Source organism: Dama dama, chromosome 9, assembly GCF_033118175.1.
Source record: "Dama dama isolate Ldn47 chromosome 9, ASM3311817v1, whole genome shotgun sequence".
In the NCBI taxonomy this organism is placed as follows: Eukaryota; Metazoa; Chordata; class Mammalia; order Artiodactyla; family Cervidae; genus Dama; species Dama dama.
Window position 1 is genome coordinate 25,665,820 of NC_083689.1, and position 17,536 is coordinate 25,683,355.

Genomic DNA, 17,536 nt, shown 5'->3' on the forward strand with positions numbered 1-17,536 from the left:
TCTGTGATCCATTTTGAGTTATATTGAGTGAAGAGTGTAAGGTCTAGATTTAAATTTTTTGCATGTGTATTTGTTCCATCACCATTTTTTGAGAGACTCTTTTTGCTCCACTGTATTACTTTTGCTCCTTTGTCAAATATGAGTCGATTATTTTTATGGAGGTCTGTTTCTAGGCTCACTGTTCTGTTCCATTGACTGATTGTTCTTTCACTAATACCACATTGTCTTGATTACTGCAGCTTTGTAGTAGCTTCAGAGTCAAGTAGTATCAGTCCTCCAACTTTGTTCTTCTGCTTTAATACTGTATTGTCTATGCTAGGTCTTTTGTCTTTCCATATGAACTTTAGGATCATTTTGTAGATATCCACAAAATAACTTGTTAGAATTTTGATTAGGATTGTATTGAATCTATAGATTAATTTAGGATGAACTGACATCTTGACAGTATTAAGTCTTCTTATCTGTGAACATGGAATCACTGTTTATTTGTTCTGCTTTGATATCTCTCTTCAGAGTTTTGATAGTTTTCCTCTTGTATATATTTTGTTAGTTTTTAATGACTGTTTCAGCAAAATTCTTTATAATCTGGTCCTCCAAGACCTCTTCGAAGAGAAGTGTATCAGTATTTATTATCTTTTAATTTAGTGTCTCCAGGAGATCCTTTTTTAAAGCTGTTTAAATTTTTAATTTATCTGTAAAGTTTTATTTTAATTATATGTGACTTCTAAAAGTTGGTTACATGAATGAAATATGCAGCAGATTGCAAATATTTAACTCATGAAAGCCATATTACTTGTGACCAAACAGAGGAAATCTTTTCTGTTCTTTCCATGAAACCCTGTGTCAGCTTCAGAGTTCCCCAGGAATAAAATTTATCACCTATTCATCCTTAGTTATTCATATCTCCGGTATGTTTTTTCTTTGTTTTCATTTTTTGCTGTCATCTGGGGAAGAATTATTTCTTCATATTCTAGATAATAGATGACAAGCTCAGTGAAGGCAGTTTTTCTTTCAAAAACAGTTTGATTAGTTTATCATAGTTATTGGTTGTCCTTTGGTAGTTAGAAAGGATATTCTTGTTCTTTCGTTTTGTATTCTTATAGGGTTATAATCTTTATATAAGCAGGAGGTCTTGTCAGTATTTTATTTGGATATTTTCTCTTTTCTACGTATTGGATAGTATCTGTTGATAACCCCCAACCTCAGTGGTTCTGCCTTTGTCATCTCCATTTCCATGTTAAGTGCATCTAGTGAAGTTTTAAATTCAGATATCGTGTTTTCCAGTTCTAAAATTTGCTCCCTTTTTTTTTTTTGGCCATGCCACAGGGCATGCAGAATCTTAATTCCTTAGCCAGGGATCAAACCTGGGCCCTTGGCAGTAAGAGCACAGAGTCCTAACCATGAACCACCAGGGAATTCTCAGTTCTAAAATTTTCAATAGATTCTTTTTTGTTAAACTTTTTTTTATCTTTCCTTCAAATTTACTGTTATTTTTACTTTTAGATTTATTTATTTTGGGCTGTGCTAGGTCTTTGTTGCTGTGCATGGACTTTGTCTAGAGTGGGGGCTGCTCTTCATTGTGATGCACAGGCTTCTCATTTCAGTGGCTTCTCTTGTGGTAGAGCATAGGCTCTCCGCAAGCGGGCTTCAGTAGTTGTGGTGCACTGGCTTAGTTGCCCTGCAGCATGTGGAATCTAACCGAACCAGGGATCAAACTGGTGTCCCCTGTATTGGCAGGTGGATTCTTAACCACTGGGACCACCAAGGAAGTCCTAAAATTTTCAATGGTTTCTTTACTCTTACTGACTGAGATTTTTCTTCTTCTCATTAATTGCAAGTATTATTTTTCTTTCCATCCTTGAGTATAATAACAGCTTAAAAATCTTTATCTGCTAATTCCAACATCTGTTCCATCTTTGACTTGACTTGGTTTTGTTTCTGACTTTTCTCTAGAGAATAGGTCACATGTTCCTGGTTCTTAATATGTCGAGTAATTTTTTTATTATATCCTGGCTTCTGCAAATATAATGATGTTGGAACTCTAGATTCTATTGTAGTCCTTTAAGAATGTTGTTGTTTTATTGAGATGTAATTGACATATAACATTGTATTAGTTTTAGCTGTATAACAATGATTTAATAATATGTGTGTACTACTAAATGATTACCTCAATAACTTTAGTTAACATTATCACATTAATTACAATTTTTTTGTGTGTGATGAGAACTTTAAAGATTTACTCTCTTAGCAACTTTTAAATATACAATACACTGTTGTTAACTATAGTCACCATGCTATATTTTACATCCTCAGGGTTTATTTATCTTGTAATTGGAAGTTTGTGCCTTTTGAGCACCTTTGCTCACCCCTAATCTTCACTTCTGGCAATCGTCAATCTGTGTTTTGTTCAAGTTCAGTTGTTGTTGCTGAGTTTTTGTGTTTGTTTTTAGAGTCCACATGTAAGTGAGATCAGATCATACAGCATTTGTCTTTATTTCATTTAGCATAATGCCCTTAAGATCTATCCATATTTTTGAGAAGGCAATACTTCCTTCTTTTTTATGGCTGGATAATATTCCATTGTATATATGAATACCACATTTTCTTTTTTTTCCTTTTTAAATTAAATTTATGTATTTTAAATGAAACAAAGATGAATATTTTTATTAATAAAAGGTACAATTCACAAAGAAGATAGACATTGTAAATCATTAGACATGTAACAACAAAGAAAGATACATAAAAAATATAAGGGAAAAGAAAAAATGTATAATCATAGTAAGACATTAACATTTCTCTAAGAATATTTTGGGCTCCAAAATCAGTGCAGATGGTGACTGCAGCCATGAAATTAAAAAATGCTTGCTCCTTGGAAGAAAAGCTATAGACAGCATATTAAAAAGCAGAGACATTACTTTGCCCACAAAGGTCCGTCTAGTCAAAGCTACGGTTTTTCCAGTAGTCATGTATAGATGTGAGAGTTGGACTATAAAGAAAGCTGAGCACCGAAGAGTTGATGCTTTTGAACTGTGATGTTGGAGAAGGCTCTTGAGAGTTCCTTGGACTTCAAGGAGATCCAACCAGTCCATCCTAAAGGAAATCCGTCCTGAGTATTCATTGGAAGGACTGATGCTGAAGCTGAAACTCCAGTACTTTGGCCATCTGATGCGAAGAACTGACTCATTGGAAAAGACCCTGATGCTGGGAAAGATTGAAGGCTGGAGAAGAAGGAGACAACAGAGGATGAGATGGTTGGATGGCATCATCGACTCAATGGACATGAGTTTGGGTAGACTCTGGGAGTTGGTGATGGACAGGGAAGCCTTCCATGCAGCAGTACATGGGGTCGCAGAGAGTCGGACATGACTGAGGGACTGAACTGAACTGAAGAATGTTTTATCAAGTGCAGAAAATAGGAGCATTTTGAATGATGTCATTAGTAATTTAAATACAATAATTTCTGTTTATATTAATTTTATTAATCTTATATCCTGCACAAAAATATTTAAAATTTTGTATCTTACTTGTTGTTATTAGATGTCCATAGGACATTGAGAAAAACTAGCAAAAAGATAAACATTACTAAATTTCAAAAAGTAGAATTCTTTTTTTTGTGTGATTCAGTTATACACATATATTATTTTTGAAGTTAGTTTCCATTATAGGTATTATAAGATATTGACTATAGTTTCCTGTGCTATACAGTAAACCCTTGTTGCTTGTTGCATATCTATTTTTTTAAATTAGAAATCTAGCAATACCCCATTTTCTTTATCTGCTCATCTGTTGATGGGCATTTACTTTGTTTCCTTATCTTGGCTATTGTAAATAATTCTGCAGTGAACATTTCCAAGATTGTGATTTCTTTTCTGCTGGATAGGTATGCAGAAGTATAATTATAGGATCATATTGTAGTTCCATGTTTAACTTTTTGAGGAATCTCTGTACTATTTTCTACAGTGATTGCACCAATTTACATTCTTACCAACAGTGTACAGGTTTCTACATACATACCAATATTTACTTGTTGTCTTTTAGACATTGTAACATATGTGAGGTGGAATTTCATTGTGGTTTTGGTTTACATTTTCTTTTTTTTAATTTATTTATTTTTTCAGTGGGTTTTGTCATACATTGACTTGAATCAGCAATAGATTTACACGTATTCCCCATTCCGATCCCCCCTCCCACCTCCCTCTCCACCCGATTCCTCTGGGTCTTCCCAGTGCACCAGGCCCGAGCACTTGTCTCATGCATCCCACCTGGGCTGGTGACCTGTTTCACCATAGATAATATACATGCTGTTCTTTCGCAACATTTTCATAGTGACTAATGATGTCGAGCACCTTTTCATGACCTCCCTAGTGGCTCAGTTAGTAAAGAATCCACCTGCCGTGCAGGAGACCCAGGTTCAATCTCTGGGTCAGGAAGATACCGTAGAGAAGGAAATGGCAGTCCACTCCAGTATTCTTGCCTGGAAAATTCCATGGACAGAGGAGTCTGTTTTGCTACAGTCCATGGGGTTACAAGAGTTGGACACTACTTAGCAACTAAACCATCACCGTCACCTTTTCATATGTTTAAATCATCTTTGGAAAAATGTCTGTTTATTTTTATATCATTTTTGTCTATTCATTTGTATATCATCTTTGGGAAGATGTCTGTGCAGATCCTTTTCTCATTTTTTAATTGGATTGTTTGTATCTGTTAAATTGTATTAGTTCTTTATATGATTTGGATATTATCCCCTTATCAGAAACATGATTTCCAAATATTTTCTCCCATTCCATAGGTAGCCTTTTCATTTTGTGATGGTTTCTTTTGCTGTACAGGAACTTTCTAGTTTGATATAGTCCCAATCACTAATTTTTTCTTTTTTTGCTTTCATTTTTGGTGTCAAATACAAAAAAATCATTGACAAGATCAGTGTCAGAGAGCTTACCCTTTGTTTTCTTCTATGAGTTGTATGGTTTTGGGTCTTACATTCAAGTCTAATCCACTTTGAGTTGATTTTTTGTATGGCTTGAGATAGTGGTCCAGTTTCATTCTTTTGCATGTGGCTGTCCAGTTTTTCCAGTACCATTTATTGAAGAGGTTATCCTTTTTCCATTGTATATTCTTGATTTCTTTGTTGTAAATTAATTGACCACATTTGCATAGGTTTATTTCTGGGCTCTCTCTTACGTTCCATTGATCTTTGGGTCTGTTTTTAGGCCAATACCATACTGTTTTGTTACTATATGTTTATAATATAGTTTGAAATCAGGAAGCATGATGCCTTCAGCTTTGTTCTTTTTTTCTCAAGATTGTTTTGCCTAGTCAGAGTCATCTGTGGTTCCACGCAAATTTTAGAATTTTTGGTTCTATTTATGTGAAAAGTGCCTTTGATACTTTGATAGAAGTTGCATTTAATCTATAGATTGCTTTTGGTAATATGAACAATTTTAACAACATTACTTCTTCCAGTTCATGAGCCTGGGATATCTTTCCATTTATTTGTGTTTTCTTCAGTTTCTTTCATTGTATAGTTTACAGCATATACTTCTTCCATTTCCTTGGTTAAATTTATTCTTATGTATTTTGTCCTTTTTGATGCAGTTGGAAATGGGATTGTTTTCCTAATTTCTCTATCTGATAGTAATTAATAAATAGAAATGGAATTTCTTGTTGTATATTGATTTTTGTACCCTGCAACTACTGTACTTGTTTATTAGTTCACAGTCTTGGGTAGGGTTTTTAGAGCTTTCTATATAAAATCATGGCATCTACTGCCAAAGCAATCTTAAGCAAAAAGAACAAAGTGGAGGCAAAACAAAAACAGTCTACAGATCAGGAGAAAAGATATTTACAGATGATGTGACTGGCAAGGGATTAATTTCTAAGATATACAAACAGCTCATAAAGCTCAAAAAATGGCAGCAAAAAACAGACAAAGCAATCCAAAACATGGGCAGAAGACCTGAACAGACATTTTTCCAAAGGAGGCATACAAATGGCCAACAGACACATTAAAAGATGTTCAACATCACTAATTATTAGAGAAATGCAAATCAAGACTATAGTGAGATATCACTTCACACACATCAGAATGACCATCATCAAAAAGTCTGTAAATAGACTGGAGAGGATGTGGAGAAATCGGAACCCTCCTACACTGTGGGGATGTAATTGCTACAGCCACTATGGAGAACAATATGGAGGTTCCTTAAAAAGCTAAAAACGGATGATGATCTATTAATTCCACTTCTTCAGAGGTATACAGAAAAGTTGAAATTCTAATTCAAAAAGGTACATGCATCCCAGTGTTCATATCAGCACTATTTACAGTACCCAAGAAATAAAGCAGCCTAAATGTTCATTGGCAGATAATGGATAAAGAAGATGTAGTTTGTGTGTGTACACACACACACACACACACACACACAGTGGAATCCTACTCAGCCATAAAAAAGAATAAAATAATGCTATTTGCAACAACATGAATGGGTCTAGAGATTATCATACTACATGAAGTTAGACAAAGACAGTATCATATAATATGTCTTATATGTAGAATCTAAAGTATGATACAAATGAGCTTATTTATAAAACAGAAACAGAGAAAACAAATTTATGGTTACTAAAGGGGACTGGGGGAGGAATAAATTAGGAGTTTGGAATTAGCAGATAGAAATTACTATATATGAAATAGATAAACAAAAAGGTTCTACTGTATAGCACAGGGACCTATATTCAATATCTTATATTAAACTATAGTGGGAAAGAATATGAAAAAGACAAAATATATGTATACATATATAACTGAATATATATATAACTGATTCACTTTACTATACACCAGAAACCAGCACAGCATTGTAAATTAGCTATGTGAAAGTCGTTAAGTCGTGTCCGACTCTTTGCAACCCTGTGGACTGTATAGTCTATGGAATTTTCCAGGCCAGAATACTGGAGTGGGTAGCCTTTCCCTTCTCCAGGGGATCTTCCCAACCCAGGTATTGAACCCAAGTCTCCCACATTGCAGGCAGATTCTTTACCAGCTGAGCCAAAAGGGAAGCCCAAAAGTGAAAGTCATTCAGTTGTGTCCGACTCTTTGCAACCCCATGGACCATATGGTCTGTGGAATTCTCCAGGCCAGAATACTAGAGTGGGTAGCCTTTTCCTTCTCCAGGGAATCTTCCCAACCTAGGGATTGAACCCAGGTCTTCCACATTGCAGGAGGATTCTTTACCAGCTGAGCCACAAGGGAAGCCCAAAAATTAACTATACTTTGGTGAAAAAAAAAAGATCATGGTATCTGCAAATAGAGATAGTTTTACTTCTTCCTTTCCAAATGCCTTTCTTTTTTTCTTCTTGCCTAATGGTTCTGTCTAGAACTCCTAGTGCTAAACTGAATAAAAATGATGAGTTTGGGCATCCTTGTCTTGTTCGTGATTACAGAAGATCTTTGACGTTTTCACTGTTGAGTATGCTGTTAGTTGTGGACTTGGCATATGTGGCCTTTTTATGTTGGAGCACATTTCCTCTTTGTTCGTTGAGATTTTTTTGATCTTGAATGGATGTTGAATTTCGTCAGATGGTTTTTCTGCATCTGTTGAAATGATCATATGACTTTTCCATTCATTTTGTTAATGTGGTTCACATTGATTAATTTTCAAGTATTTATCCATCCTTGCATTCCAGGGTTAAATCCCACTTGATCATGATGTGTGATCTTTCTCATGTATTGTATAATTTGTTTTGCTAATAGATTGTTGAGGATTTTTACATCTTTGTTCATCAAGGATATTGGTGTATATTTTTCTTATAGTTTTTTTGGTATCAATGTAATGCTGGGATAGTAAAATAAGTTTGGAAGTATTCCCTGTTAAAGTTTTGAGAGAGTTGAAAAGAATTGTTATTAGTATTTCTTTAATATTTAGTCAAATTTACCAGTGAAGCCTTGTGGTCCTGAACTTTTTGTTGGGAATTTTCAAATAATTGATTCAGTCTTCTTTCTAGTAGTTGATCTATTCAGATTTTCTGTTTCTTCATGATACATTCTTGGTAGGTTGTATGTTTCTAGGTACTTACCATTTCTTCAAGGTTGTCCCAATTTGTTCTTGTTCAACAGAATTTCTCAAGGACCTTTGTATTTCTGTGGTATCAGTTGTAATGCTCCTCTTTCTTTTCTGATTTTATTTGAGTCTTGTCTTTTTCTTTGTGAATCTATCCACAGGTTTGTCTGTTTTGTCTACTTTTTTTTTTTTTAAAAAGCTCTTAGTTTTATTGACCCTTTCTATTGTCTTTTTAGTCTGTGTTTCATTTGTTTTTGGTCTGTGCTTTGTTATTTTTTCCTTCCTACTGACTTTGGGTTTCATTTGTTCTCTTTCTAGTTCCTTGAGGTGTATAATGAGGTTGTTTTGAGTTCTCTCTTGTTTCTTAGTTCAGGCATTTATTGCTATGAGCTTTCCTCTTAGAACTGCTTCTGCTGCCTCCCTTAAGTTTTGTATATTTTCATTTTATTTCTTTCAGTATCTTCTTTTTTTGTGTGTGTGTAATAAAGTTTTATTAAAGTATAAAGGAGATAGAGAAAGCTTCTGCCATAGACATCAGAAGGGGGTAGAAAGAGTACCCCCTTGCTAATGTTAGCAATGGAGTTATATACTCTGCAATGAATCCAAAAGATGTCGAGGTTGTAAAGACCTCACCAGACCCACTCCCATAATTTACATTTTAAGGTAACAGGATTAGCCAGAAGGTTTAAGACTGTCCTCAAACAGGATACATTATTTTTATATAATCCTAAGGAATGTAGAGGAAAAAAAGTTTGTCCTTTCTTCCTCCTTGATAATTCCAGACCCCTGTCTCCTTAGGGACCCCTAGACTTCTTTATCAACCTGCCTAGGAAATGACACTCTCATTCTTCCCCGTTTCTTTTAGGAGAATTATGTTGCCAAGGGAAAGGGGCATCATTTTTATTCCATAACTACATCCTGCTATTTAGGGGCATGGTCCCTAAATTGTTGAGGCAACATATTCTCCTAACCCTCATTTTGAGGGTCTCTGATCCAGGGGCCCCAAGTAATAGTTGGAGGAGGTTGTGTCCCTCGTAGGAGCTTGGACAACCATTTGCCCCACCCCAAGTAATAGTTGGAGGAGGTTGTGTCCCTCGTAGGAGCTTGGACAACCATTTGTAACTTAAAAGCTTTTAGACGGTTAGAAAACCCCATTATACAGTTACAAACATAAGGCAAAATAGTCATTAAACCAAGTTAAAATGAAAAGTCACATTATGTCCATAGTTACATCAGTCCATCTTAAGGTTGTTAGATGTCATCAGTTTAAGAAGAGGCATCACATGCAATTGTTGTTGAAGGTATTTGCAGACTTGGAGAAAGTCTTTTCCTTGAAGTGGAGATGTCCACCACAGGAAGCCTTCCACTGATGAAGAGGGGAGCGCTCCACAGATCCAGCAGTTAGACTGATTGTGAAATGCAGCGTAGGAGTGAGCCCAGGACAGGAAGGCATTGTCTTGAGGATCAAATGGCAGACTCAGGATTTTTGGAGTCAGCAGGAGTAGGCTCACATAGATTATCAGGCCCATCTTTTGACTCGTCCAGACAGTCCCGTTACAGAAGTGGATCGGAAAGAAAGTGGGCCAGGGGCTTCAGTAAGCACAGAGTAAGTTGTCCCAGCATCTAAAAGGAAATCAACAGATTGGCCCCCCACAGTTATTAATACCTGGGGTTCCTCAGGTGTAATTAGGATGGGAGCTTGTGTGGGGACCCCTGGGCATCTTCAGTCCTGATTGTCTTGAGAGTCCAACCCCTGTAACCTATGCTTCTGAGGGCAGTCTCTCTTCCAGTGTGGTCCTTTGCAGACCGAACATGGATCCAGGGCGGCTTAGATGCCTGAGCCCAATCCTGCTTGAGGTGTCCCTCCTTTCCACAGTAATTGCAAGCCCATCCCTTTTCACCTGGGTCCCTCTGGACGTTTTTCTCAGGCTGTTTAAGGCTGTTCTCATAGCCATTGCAAGGGCTTCCGCCTATTCCTTTGTCTTTTTCTGCCTTTCTTTATTTTCCTCATATTCCCTACCATAATAGACTGTCTGAGCCAGTTGCAACAGATTATATAAAGACTGACTTGGTCCATATGCCTGTTTTAATAGCTTACAGCAGATATCTGGAGCTGACTGAATGAGAAATCTATCCTTTAAGATCACTTTTCCCTCTTCACTTTCGGGATCAATCTCAGTGAATCTGCGAAGGGCTTCTTTCAGTCTATCTAGGAATTTACCAGGAGCTTCCTACTCCTCCTGTTCTATTTTTGCCAATTTGCCAAAGTTTAAAGGCTTATAGCATGTGCCTGCCTGAGTCCTTCAAAAATATATCTGACAAAATGACTCTGATCCCATCTTCCTTTAGCTGTGTTGTAGTTCCAGTCTGGTTCTGTAATTGGGACCGCCTGATTGCCAGTGGGGAGGGTGGTTATCTCATCCTCCCTCTTCCCTACTGCTTCATTACCAAACCATTCATCTCCATAAGCAACCGCTTTTCCCAAAACTTGAGTTTTTGAGTTGGGAGTCAGCGTTTGTCCCAAGATACACATCACATCCTTCCAAGTAAGGTCGTAAAGCAGAGTAATACCTTTAAAAGCTCTAATATATTTTTTCTGGATCCTCTAAATAGTCTCCCAGATCCTCCTTGATTCTTTGTATTTCTTGATAAGAAAAAGGTTTATTAACTCTCATAGACTGATTATGTCTCCCGGTGGGTGCTTCATGAAAAGGCAACAGCTTGTGTGGCTGTTTCTCAGTCTCTCTAGCTGCTCTGCGCATTTGATCCCAGGGATAGATTGGAGAAACCTGCTTTTCTTTATCTCTTTGTCTCCTGTCCTCCATCTCATCTAGCAAAGTAGGAGGACAGGAGGGAGCTGAAGGAGTCACACCCAAATCTATACCCTTAGGACACAAGTCTGGCATATTTCGCAGAGAGAAAAAGAGCAGCACATATGCTACTTCTACACATTTCCCTTGTTCTCTACAGAACCGGTCTAATTGTAAAACAGCATTATACTTAAGAGACCCTCCAACTGGTCACTGTTCGCCATCCTCCAGTGGATACCGTGGCCATGCAGTATCACATAGGAAGACCAGGTATGTCTTCTTTAAGCCCTGGGGATTAAAGAAATCTATCCCAATTTTTCAGGATACAGTTCAAAGGAGTGAGGGTACAATTGTTAGCTCCCATCTTGTCCTGTAGGATCCCGGACGAGCCCCCAAGATGAAAGGTTGTTGCTGAATCATGCAAAGATGCGGGATTCTTGGCCTCCAAAGGAGAAGAATTCAATCTGGGGCCAGAGACAAGGCTTGATCACTCAGAGCTTTTGTGTAATAAAGTTTTATTAAAGTATAAAGGAGGTAGAGAAAGCTTCTGACATAGACATCAGAAGGGTGTAGAAAGAGTACCCTCTCAGTATCTTCTTGATTGACTTCTTCTTTGACCCATTGGTTATTCAACAGTGTGTTGCTTAGTCTGCCCATATGTGTGAATTTTCCAGCTTTCTTCTTGCTATTAGTTTTTAGTTTCATAATGTTGTGATTGGAAAAGATGCTTGATATGATTTTAGTCCTCTTAACTTTATCAAGAGTTGTTTTGTGGCATAACATATGATGTATAATAGAGAATGTTCCATATATGTTGAGGAGAATGTATATCCTGCTGCTTTTAAATGAAATGGCCTAAAAATGTTCTGTTAAATCCCTCTGGTGTAATGTGTTATGTAAGTTCAACATTTCTTTACTGATTCTCTCTGTGTGTTCTACCCATGATGAAAGCAGAGTACTGAAGTCTCCTACTACTATTGTTGAATGGTTTGGTTTGGAAACTAACTGATATCATTCTGTTGTTTTTGAGATTGCACCCAAGTATTGCATTTCAGACTCTTTTTTGTCTATGAGGGCTACTTCATTTCTCCTAAAGGATTCTTGCCCATAGTAGTAGATATAATGGTTGTCTGAATTAAACTCACCCATTCCTATTCATCTTACTTCATTGATTCTTAAGATGTTGATGTTCACTCTTGCTATCTGCTGCTCAACCAGGTCCGATTTACCTTGATTCAGGTTCCTATGCATTATTGTTCTCTACAGCATCGGACTTTCATTCTAATCCCCAAAAAGGGTAATGCCAAAGAATGTTCAAACTACTGGACACTTGTGCTTATTTCACATGCTAGTAAGGTTATGCTCAAAAGCATTCAAGCTAGGCTTCAGGAGTATGTGAACTGAGAGCTTCCAGATGTGCAAGCTGGGTTTAGAAAAAACAGAGGAACCAGAAATCAAATTGCCAACATTTTTTGTCTCATAGAGAAAGCTAGGGAATTCCCAAAAACATCTGCTTTATTGACTGTGCTAAAGCCTTTGACCGTGTGGATCACTAGAAACTATGAAAGTCGCTCAGTTGTGTCCGACTCTTTGCAACCCCATGGACATTGCAGTCTATGGAATTCTCCAGGCCAGAATACTGAAGTGGGTAGGCTTTCCATTCTCTCAGGGATCTTTCCAACCAGGGATCGAACACAGGTCTCCCACATTGCAGGCAGATTCTTTCCCAGCTGAGCCACAAAGGAAGCCCAAGAATACTGGAGTGGGTAGCCTATCCCTTCTCCAGTAGATCTTCCCAACCCAGGAATTGAACCGGGGTCTCCTGCATTGCAGGCAGATTCTTTACCAACTGAGCTATCAGGAAAGCCCAAGAAACTATGGATACAGTCCTTCCAATGATCCAGAAATTATGGATCACTACAGAAATTCTTAAAGAGATGGGAATACCAGACCACCTTACCTGTTTCCTGAGAAACCTGTATGCAGGTCAGTAAGCATCAGTTAGACCCAGACATGGAACAATGTACTGGTTCACAATTAGGAAAGGAGTATGACAAGGGTGTATATTGTCACTCTGACTATTTAACTTCTGTACAGAGTATATCATGCAAAATGCCAGGCTGGATGACTCACAAGCTGAAATCACGATTTCTGGGAGAAATGTCAACAATCTCAGATATTCAGATGATGCCACTGTAATGGCAGAAAGTGAAGAGGAACTAAAGAGTCTCTTGATGAGGGTGAAAGAAGAGAGTGAAAAAGCTGGCTTAAAACTCAGCATTAAAACAACTAACATCATGGAATCTAGTCACATCACCTCATAGCAAATAGAAAGGGAAAAAGTTGAAGCAGTGGCAGATTTTCTTTTCTTGGGCTCCAAAATCACTGCAGATGGTGACTGCAAACCATGAAATTAAAAACTTGCTCCTTGGAAGAAAAGCTATGACCAACATAGACAGCATAGTAAAAAGAAGAGACATCACTTTACCAACAAAGGTCCATGTAGTTAAAGCTATGGTTTTTCCAGTGGTCATGTACAGATGTGCGAGTTGCACCATAAATAAGGCTGAACACCAAAGAATTGATGTTTTTAAATCTAGAGAAGGCTCTTGAGAGTCCCTTGGACTGCAAAGAGATCAAACCAGTCAATCCTAATGGAAATCAACACTGAATATTCGTTGGAAGGACTGATGCGAAAGCTGAAGCTCCAATACTTTGGCCACTCAATGCAAAGAGCCAACTCATTGGAAAAGACCCTAATGCTGGGAAAGATTGAGGGCAGGAGGATAATGGGGCGACAGAGGATGGGATTGTTGGATGACATTGCCAACTCAATGGACATGAATTTGAGCAAACTCCAGGAGATAGTGAAGGATAGGAGAACCTGGAGTGCTGCAGCCCACAGGGTGCCAAGAGTTGGACGCAACTTACCGACTGAACAACAACATTTACTATTACTATTGTATTGTTATGAATAGTTCCCTTTAAGTCTTTATATGTTTTGATGCTCCTGTGTGGGGTGCATGGAGGTGTGATAGTCGCTGAGTCTTATCTGACTCTCTGAGACCCCATGAACTGTAGCTTCCTAGGCTCCTCTGTCTATGGGATTCTCCAGTCAAGAATACTGCAGTGGGTTGCCATTTCCTTCTCCAGGGGATCTTCCCTACCCAGTGATCAAACCTGGGTCTCCTGCATTGCAGGCAGATTCTTTACTATCTTAGCAACCAGGGAAGCCCTGGTGTTGGGTGCATAAGTATTTTAAAATGGTATGTCCTCTTATGAGGTTGACCACTTTATCACTGTATAATATAATGACCTTTTTGTCTCTTATTATAGTCTTTGTCTTAAAGTCTTTTATCTAGGATAAGTATGCCTCTCTCAGCTTTCTTTTGGTTTCCATTGTATAGACTGTATTTTTATATCCCTTCACTTTTAGTCAGTGTATCTCCATAAAGTTGAAGTGAGTCTGTTGTAGGCAGCGTATTTCTGGGTCTTGTTTTTTTATCCATTCATCCACTGCATGTCTTTTGATTGGAGAATTTAGTCCATTTACATATAAAGTAATTATCAATAAGTATGGACTTACTGCCATTTGGTAATTGTTTTCTGGCTGTTTTTAAATTCCTTTATTCTTCTTTTAGACTCTTTTTTATTTTTTAAAATAGTGGTATGCCTAGATTTTTTTGTTTGTCTTTTGTGTACTAACAATAGATTTTTGCTTTGTGGTTACCATGAGACTTACATAAACCCCATCTTGTGTTTATAACAGTCTGTTTTAATAACAGCTTAAGTTTGAATGCATTTTAAAGATCTATATTTTAACTCTCCCCTACCCATTATTTTACTTTTTGATGTCAAAGTCTACATCTTTTTATCTTGTGTATACATTGACACATTATTATAATTATAGTTATTTTTACTACCTTTGTGTTTTAACCTTTACACTAGATTTATCAGTGATTAATCCACCACCATCACAGCATTAGATTATTTGAATTTAACTATATATTTACCTTTACCAGTGAGATTTATACTTCAAATAAATATTTTCTTGTTACTTAGTGCCCTTTCATTTCAGCTTAAAGAATTCCCACTAACATTTCTTGTAATACTGGTATATTGGTGGTGATTTCATCTTTTGCTTGTGTGGATAACTCTTTATTTCTTTTTAAAATTTGAAATGCAACCTTGCTGGGTAGAGTATTCTTGGTTGTCAGTTTTTTCCATCAGCAGTTTAAAGGTATTTGGTCACTTCCTACACTTCAGTCTTGTGTAGGAGATGAACCTTGTCATTAAACCATGACCTAGCTCTTGTTTTTTTTTTTTTTGAATGTTTGTGATTGTCCAAGCAGCCTTATTTGTTCTTAGTGGCTTCTAGTATTTGAAGGTGTTCCAAGAGCTGTTAGTGTCCAAAGGAAAGGATATCAATCAGCCCCTGGGTTCAGGCTGATTGTAAGCTGGACCCTCTGGAAGCAGCTTTTAAAGTATACAAATAGACATGTTTCAGGTGAATACCTCTTAATCCCCTACTCCTATTTTGCGCCCCCTTCCATTAGTTTTTCTCTCTGTGATTTTTCTCTCTTTTACTATTTTTATAATTTTTATTTATTTATATTTTGGCCACACCATGCAACTTGCAGAATCTAGTTCCCTGACCAGAAATTGAACCTGTATACCCTAAAATAGAAGCGTAGAGTAATAACCACTGGACCACCAGGGATCTCCCCTTCTCTTAACATTTTTTTCATTTATTTTTATTAGTTGGAGGCTAATTACTTTAAAATATTGTAGTGGTTTTTGCCATACATTGACATGAATCAGCCATGGATTTAAATGTGTTCCCTATCCTGAATCCCCCTCCCACCTCGCTCCCCATCCCATCCCTCTGGGTCATCCCAGTGCACCAGCGCTGATCTCTTACCATTTTTGATGTGGACTTTTTCTTGTTCACCTGATGCGTAGTTGTCACTCATCCTCTGGATTTCCTTCAGAGAAAATTTTTCTATATGTAGCCATAAAGATCAGTCCTGGGTGTTCATTGGAAGGGCTGTTGCTGAAGCTGAAACTCCAATACTTTGGCCACCTCATGCGAAGAGTGGCCTCATTGGAAAAGACCCTGATGCTGGGAGGGATTGGGGGCAGGAGGAGAAGGGGACGACAGAGGATGAGATGGCTGGATGGTATCACCAACTCGATGGGCATGAGTTTGAGTAAATTCCAGGAGTTGGTGATTGACAGGGAGGCCTGGCATGCTGCGATTCATGGGGTTGCAAAGAGTTGGACACGACTGAGCAACTGAACTGCACTGATAGATTTGGTGTGTCCATGGGAGAAGGTGCATTCAGGAGCATCCTGTGTCACTGTCTTGAAATGGACAGCTTGTTTCTGTTTTTAATACAGGAAGTTAACTTGGTGTGACACAAACTGCAAGCTTTTCTGTGCAGTTCAGTTCTTATTCTTAGCTGGGATGCTTGCAGTCTCACCTACAAATGGTTTGTTTGGAGATCTTCGAGAGAATCGGGTGGAGCTTATGCATAGTATTTGATCTCTTTCTCTCAGCAACCCACTCCAGCATTCTTGCCTGGGAAATCCCATGGACAGAGGAGCCTGATGGTTTACAATTCATGGGGTTGCAAAGAGTCGTACACGACTTAGCTGCTACACCACCACCACCACCAGATTTCTCTCGCATTGTGACTCAGTCTACTTTTAAGCACCGATGTAATGTGTTTCAGGTTAGAAAAACTTTGGGTTTTCTCTCAGAATTTTAGCTGTCCTGTGCTGTGTCACCTATGGTCAGCCAAGGCTAACAGCTGTTTAAAAACTGGGAAGTCACCCTGTACCATTCTTGCCTTTAAGGATTGACTGCCATTCATAATCTGCCTGCTTTTGTTTACTCTGCAGTGCCGTCCAGTAATTATTTTTCATATTTTTTCCAGAGTTTATAGTTACTTGGGTAACGGTCAGTCTGTTAGGAGTATGTTGTTGTTGTTCAGTTGCTTAGTCATGTCCAACTCTTTGCGACCCCATGGACTACAGCACGCCCGGCTTCCCTGTCCTTTACTATCGCTCAGAGTTTGCTCAAACTTATGTCCATTGAGTCAGTAATGCCATCCAACAGTCTCATCCTCTGTCGCCCTCTTGTCCTCCTGCCCTCAATCTTTCCCAGGATCAGGGTCTTTTTCCAGTGAGTTGGCTCTTCTCATCAGGTGGCCAAAGTATTGTTTTTTTTATCTCTGTAGCTTTTTTGAATATGATCAATTTCTAATTCATATATTCTTTTGTTGCCTATATCCGTTTGAGCTTTTCAATTTATGAATTGTAATTTTCTTTCATAGTTACAGATGCTTAATTATATTTAATGTTACAGTATTTTGTTATAATTTTCTTCTGTTGCTTGACTGGGCTGGGTGATTTTGTGTTTTCAACTCCTGAAAAGTTTTTATTTTCATTTTATGTTTTTTGACAGTAACTTGTATGAGTAGTGAGTTCTTTTTCATTTTTCTTGTTCATGTTTATTTTTGTTGTGTTTTCCTGAACCATTAATCTCATGTTACATGTTTCCTCTTCTGTTTCTGCAGTGAAATGCAGTCAGTTTAATTCATGGTATTATTTTTGGTCTGTCTACTCTGGATTATTTCTTAATTTATAATTTTCATGGGTCCCTTA